This window comes from Physeter macrocephalus, chromosome 1 (assembly GCF_002837175.3).
Source record: "Physeter macrocephalus isolate SW-GA chromosome 1, ASM283717v5, whole genome shotgun sequence".
Lineage (NCBI taxonomy): Eukaryota > Metazoa > Chordata > Mammalia > Artiodactyla > Physeteridae > Physeter > Physeter macrocephalus.
Window position 1 is genome coordinate 140,967,540 of NC_041214.2, and position 7,442 is coordinate 140,974,981.

Below are 7,442 nucleotides of genomic sequence, written 5' to 3' on the forward strand. Positions count from 1 at the left end.
GGGGCGCGAACCCGGTTCCCCTGCATCGGCAGGCGGACGTGCAACCACTGCGCCACCAGGGAAGCCCAAGAACAATTTTAAAGAGGGAAGTGACATGATGTGCAGAGTAATCTAGCTGTCTGTATTTCAATATCTTTTCCAGACTCTATCCTCATGGCTTCTTGTTCTATAACTAAAGAGTCAAATGATATTGAAAGTTGGAAAAATAATTCTTATGCAAGTACAGAGTACAGCTGGGTAGAAGAAATACCACAGAAAAATAAAAGTAGACTAGGGCAAAACTTCCCTTTGACTGATGGTTGGTATCTAAAACAAAAGAGGATAGGGTTCCAGTAGTAGAAATAAACAGGACTTGACAGATGTGCAAATATTTTTAGGGTAGAAACAGTGAGAATAGAATCAGACTGACCCTAGAGAGTCTAAGAGACAACTTGTAGATGTTGATGACTTTTACCAATTTCCAAAATATGTGTGATAGTATAGGCTGTGGGGAGATGAGATGTATAGGCTGTGGGGAGATGAGATGCAAAGGCTGAATTCAGCTTGAGGATTCAGTGGAATATATAGGTGTTCAATAGGCAAGTGATTCAGAACTGGAAAAAAAGACCTGTTAGAGGGATAGATAAGTGATCATTTGTCATGTGGAAGTTGAAGCCACAAGTATGAATGAGATTATTCAAATAGATCTGTAAAGTTAAAAGGACAGAGGGAAGAAGATCAAGCTGTGCTCTATACTAAATACATTTAGAGGATGGACATAGGAAGGGTCATCTGGGCTGGGGATTTAGGAGGGTCCCAGAAATAAAGGATGAAGCAGGAAAATAAAAATGAAGAAGAGCATCAAGAAGCAAAAACGTGATTGATGGTATCAGAAATTGCAGAGGAGTAAGGGAAGAAAGGCCTGTATTTAGCACATAGGAAGACACTGGTAAGTTTATCTAAAACAGCTTTCTTGGAACAGTGAGGGCTAGTTCTATGTTACAGTATGTTGAGGCATCAGTGCATGTTGTGACAGGAAGAACAGTGACTAGTCTATTTCCTAAGGAGATTGTCTGTCAGTCCGAGAGATATTTTTACCTTAAAGAGCAACATGGTAATTGAAGAAAGATTTGGGTTTTTTTTCCTGTTGTTGCAAGCTGAGAGCAATTTTAAGTCAGTGTGTGGATTGGGAGAGGCAAAGACAGACAGAGAGATAGAGGGAAAGTGAAGAGAAGAGGAAAGAAGAGGAGAGGAGGGGAAGAGAGGGGAAGGGAGGGGAGGGGAGTGGGGGGAAGGGTAGAGGAGGAAAGAGAAGTTGAAGGTATAGGGAAGACAGGAGGTACCCAGTTGAGTGTGGTGTTAAAGAAAATGGAAGTAGGTGTGTTCATTATATAGGTGGTGATAAGGATCAAGGTGGATCTGCCTTAAGTGCTAAGAGGGATATGTGTGTGTGTATGTGTGTGTGTGTGTGTGTGTGTATACACACACACACACATATATATAATTAAATATCTGTGAGTTTAGGGCATTTTCACATTCAAGTCTTGATTTTTCCTGGGAAACAAGGATAAAAGCAATCTTTTAAAGATGACAAGGCCAAGAATTATTCATTTAAGGGTCAAGGTGGATCTGCCTCTTAAGTGCTAAGAGGTATGTGTGTGTGTATGTGTGTGTGTGTGTGTGTGTGTGTATACACACACACACACATATATATAATTAAATATCTGTGAGTTTAGGGCATTTTCACATTCAAGTCTTGATTTTTCCTGGGAAACAAGGATAAAAGCAATCTTTTAAAGATGACAAGGCCAAGAATTATTCATTTCAGAAGAGGGTAAATTTTTGAAATAGCCAGATAAATGGGAAATGCATTATACAAGGGTGTTATAATAAGACTTTTAGAGCAAGACTAAACTTGAATATCATAAATTCAAAGTGGTAGAAATCCACAAAATTATACAATTTTCTCAAGCAGCCTTTAGAAGTTGGGCTCAGGAATAACAATGCAGTTGGTAAGAGTAATTCATGGCTGGGTTTTGTATAACAAGGAAATCAAAAAAAATGAGGGGCTTAGGAAGTGAGGTACATGCAAATGGTGATTGTAGGACTACACCAGAAAATCAAGGTGGTTCAGAAAAAAAAAAATAAGTAGTTAGACTTAAAAAAAAAGAAAGGTGAATAAACATTAAAAAAGAAAGGAGCCAAGGGATTAGTGATCAGAGCGGAGATAAAATATGTGAGATGAGCAGGTTTGTTTTTAATATTTAAGGGGACCCAAGGCAAGAAAACTATTGAAGTCCTTTATAACATTTACCTAAGTATTTAAAAATAATAAATAAAAATGTAACAAATTGTTAACTGTAATGTGATTGAAGTTACCTTGACAAATACATCTGTATAAAAACCTAAGGGACTGGATTTAATACCAGAATGTGAGGGTTCAGGAAGAGGGACTCCCCAGGCCAATCTCTCCACTCTTCTCTTCCCAACCACAGCCTTACCCCACACTGAGAAACTTGAAACACACAAGTGTGGACGCTCAAGTCCTTACATCCAAGATACATTTACATCCTTCACAAACATCTTGTTCCTAAAGATTGTACCATGAAGGTCCCCTGAGGAGGACAGAGCTGTAGAAAAGTCTGTGTAAGTCTTGGAAACAGGAAATGGGCCATCTAGCCTGGAAATTCTAGCATCCTGTAGCTCAGAACATAATCTAGTGAAGGGGTGCATGGGCTCCAGGTGGGTACTTTTATTTAGTCCCATTACTCCTTACTCCAACAGCAGGGATGTAGCCAGAGAAGAGAGCAGGGCACTACCAAGGATACCCTCTTTCCTGGTCCAAGGGGTGATGCTGGTAAGATTAGAATTAAGGTATTAGTGACTCCAGAGTGAAATACTATAGTTAAAATAAATTATTAGTGACTGGTAGGATTAGAATTAAGTTATTAGTGACATCCAGAGTGAAATACTAGAGTTAAAATTTCATGGAATATTTATGGTCACTGAAAGAGCCCTAAGGAATGTGTGTTCAAGGAACTGAATCACTGAAGTGAAAAAATAAAAATAATAAGTCAAGTTGACAGAGTCAATGACTTGTGTGAGGTTAGGTCTCAGACGAATCGACTCAGACATTCAAGTCCTCAAGGTGAGAACAAGAATCAGAGTGCAGAGGAGACTGGTGAGGTGGGAGCCAAAAACTTTCTGAGGAGAAACAGAGTTTCAGTAGAGGGTGGTGATGATCAGGAAGGGCAGAAACAGCCAAATGGCAGAGACTTCAATGAAGAAAAAATTTGGGTAAATATGGACATGGACTCTTTGCCAGAAGCCATGAAAGAGAAGCTGATACCATTTTCAAGTCCTGTAATGAGCAGGACGTCAGAAAATAAGCATCCCTTATTCCAGGGAGAAGAGGTGGGTTTCAGTTGGGGAAAAAGCTAAAAACAAAGAGGATGAAGTAATAGGAGAACGGTAACTTGCTAACCCTCTGTGGTAAGAACCATAACTATTTTACTCACCATTCCATCACCAGTGCCAAGCACAAAGTATAAACCTAGCAAAAATTTGCTCAATTCATGAATCAATTTGACATAGGACATACCTCCTATCTGCCATATCTTTACAAGGGTAAGCACAGTAGCCTTAAAAATCATGGGTTCTCCAGTTATAGCAGGCCCTAGAAAACGACTTCCCTCATAAGAACATGCAGATAGAGCATTTGACAGAGAGCATTAAGTGTCTTTTTAGTTCTCACCCAAAGTTGAGAGTCCATCATGACAATTTGTTTAATGTACATTTCTCACATCTGCATTTAAGCAGATGTGAGAAAGTCCAATGAGATATATATTTTCTGTAGCTGGTGAAGTATCACTACAGCAGCATTTTTGTTATTGTCTTTATGGTTAGTAATAATAATAATTATTATTATTATTATCTTTATGTTATGGAATAATATAGAGCTACTCTAGGATTTTCACATTTGAATATTTTTTTAAATTAGGAAAACTATGAAACCACATAATTATTGAAATAATTAGAAAAGTCATTAAATTTGGCCTATAGTCTCAATAACAGAATAGTTATAACACTGTTTTTCAAAATGCAAATTATAATGCAATAGTGAGGCATAAAATCAGGTTCATGGGTAATGATTTGATTTTCTTAATGTATATATATAACAATTGATTAAAGAGTTAAAAATCATCCTTAAATTTTAACATTTACCCATTCATTTATTTATCAACCAACATTTATTGAGTGTCTACTCTAAATGTCAAGTGTTGTGTTGGAATTTGGAAGTAAAAACTCAAGTTGATAAGCAAAGATCATTACTTTATAGAAATGGACAGTGCTCCGTATGGTAGCCACTAGCCACATGTGACTATTAAATAGAACTTGAAATATGGTTAGATGTGCTGAAAGTGTAAAATACACAACAGTTTTCTAAGACTTAGTATGAAAAAACCCATAAACTATTTAATTAGCAATTTCATTTTGATTGTGTTGAAATACTATTTTCACTATATTGAGTTAAATAACCCATATTAAATTAATTTCAGGTTTTGAATTTTTTTAAATGTTGCCACTAGAATATTTTAGATTAACTATGTGGCTCATATGCATGGCTTCAGTTATGTTTCCATTGGAAAATACTGTCTTGAGTCTCAGAATGAAGACAGAAAATTAACCAAACAATTGTAATGAAGTATCTTAAGTGCTATAGAAGGGACATATAATAGCCAATTAGAGAACATGGGAGAAACAAATCATCTAAATTAAAAGCTTTTCACAAGTAGAGATTTTAAATATACACTTGAATAACGAATGAGAGTGAACTAGGAAAAAAGCTGGGATAGCATATAGTCAGAAAGTGAAAAATGAGAAGCAAGAGAAAAAATAATCCACACTTGAAAGACTAAAGAAAGTGTAGCAAGTGCAGAAAATAATATATGAGAGTAGTATTGACCAGTGAGGCAGGAAAGGTAAGTAAGGCCAGGACATCAGTGATTTTTAATTTTTATTTATTTATTTTTATTTTTGGTTGTGTTGGGTCTTTGTTTCTGTGCGAGGGCTTTCTCTAGTTGCGGCGAGCGGGGACCACTCTTCATTGCGGTGAGCAGGCCTCTCACTGTTGCGGCCTCTCTTGTTGTGGAGCACAGGCTCCAGACGCGCAGGCTCAGTAGTTGTGGCACACCGGCCTAGTTGCTCCGCGGCATGTGAGATCTTCCCAGACCAGGGCACGAACCCATGTCCCCTGCATTGGCAGACAGATTTTCAACCACTGCGCCACCAGGGGAGCCCCCATCAGTGATTTTAGAAGCCCTGTGAAGGAGCTATCTTTTATAATAAGGTCAACAGGCAGCCAGTGGAGGAATCTAGGCAAATTAGAGATATAATCAGTTTTTTCTTAGCAGGATCATTATGGCAGCAAAATAAACAATGGGTTGGAGGAAAACAAGATTGATCTGTTCAAAGGTGCTCGCCATGAGGATGAAAAGAATTGCCACTTACTTGGTTATTGCTTGGATGTGGATGGTAAGGAGAGACAGGGGTTAAGATCACTCCCAAGTTTGGCACTTGGATGCATATTGGCACCAATGTCCCTGACCCTTGCCTGTGGGGTTTGGGAGCACTGCATGAGGTTGACATCTGTGGCGAAAATGATCTGTTCAACAAAGTACTGAGTTGGCTTTGGAGGGCCATAGACTTGGGATAGATAATGCTAGGAAGGCAGATGTATAAAGCGTCTGGAGCTCTATAGAGAGGTATCTACAGAGGATAAAGATATGCATGGGTCTTCAATGAGTATGTACTCTAGAAAACAGTCATTGTTTGAATAGGTATGACTATAATTGTCTGAGGAATGTTGGTTAAAAGGAAAGAGAATAAGCCCTAAGCCAAATCCCAAGGATAATCAAAATTTTAGGCATTGCTTCTTGATGCTATCAGACCCAATGCCTACTTTTTTATCAAACATATTGTGATGTCCCCTTTCATATCTAAAAATAAAATAATGAGCTAATAAAACCTATGAGCTTCAATAATGTAGAACAAATATAATAGAATGCTTTGGGTATAATATTAGAAAGAAATGAAAAGCAAGCAATGTTGGAGGAGGTTAACAAGAGGATACAACCACGTGTTTGACCCTCAAGCTGGACTCAGGCAACTGGAGTCTCCTCACCTCCACCCCTGCCCTTGGATGTGCATTCCATTTGCCTTCTCAGGTCCCAGAAGCTGCTGTAAGGATACAGCCTTGAGATAGTAATGTGCTGATGAGACTATCTAGACTGTGTCCATGACTGAACCCAGTTAAAGCTTCTATACAAACTTTTAAGATTTGGTGGGTGGGTGCAGAAATTTATTTGTGTTGCAGCCACCCGAGACGAGCCTATATTTAAGCTCCCTTGCTTATTAAACCTGCCTCCTGCAATCTGGAGCGGTCTGCCTCTTTTTTCGTCTGCCCTTGCCTTCTGTATACAGGGCCAGTTTGAAAACGAACAAGTAATTTATAATGAAATATGTCTTTCAATAAGTAAATGCTGGAATAATTCTACACGCAGGAAGACCGTAGAGTCCATATTTTACCCCTCTGTGTAGAATCACTGTGAATACTGCAACCATAAACACAGACTGATAGAGTTGTATACCGTTAGTGATGCAAATGCCACAAATTATGTTGCCATTGGTAACATGATTTTTCAAAACGGTAGAAAATCTTTCCGTAAAATTCTTAATTAAATAATTTCCCTCAGATTAAGACATAGTTTTATTGCTGGAAATTTTTACTTATATTAAAACTATGAAAACAACATACTGTACATGTACATGTAAACAATAGGTTTCTGTGATCAGATTTTTTAAAGTTTTAATATCTACATGTATACCAGGCAAAACATTTGAAAATTATGTATAACTGAGGAAAATTCTTCACTCTTAGTAACACTATTCTTGTTTTTCAGGACAATTTCCAAAGGCTCTGTAGAGAGATGTTAATTGGGTATGAATAGAGGATGAATAGTGGAAGAGTTCTTCCAATAAGTGTTTTAAAATGTAGGTTTTATTATTTATTCTGATATGGTGAGGACAACAGATCAGGAAATGATTACCATTGAAAAGATAGTATGTTACCTACAGTTTCTTCTTTTTTTCTTTTTTAAATATATTACCAACAATTTCCAAAGGCTCTGTAGAGAGATGTTAATTGGGTATGAATAGAGGATGAATAGTGGAAGAGTTCTTCCAATAAGTGTTTTAAAATGTAGGTTTTATTATTTATTCTGATATGGTGAGGACAACAGATCAGGAAATGATTACCATTGAAAAGATAGTATGTTACCTACAGTTTCTTCTTTTTTTCTTTTTTTTTTTTTTTTTTTTTTTTTTTTTTTTTTTTGCGGTACGTGGGCCTCTCATTGTTGTGGTCTCTCCCGTTGCGGAGCACAGGCTCTGGACGTGCAGGC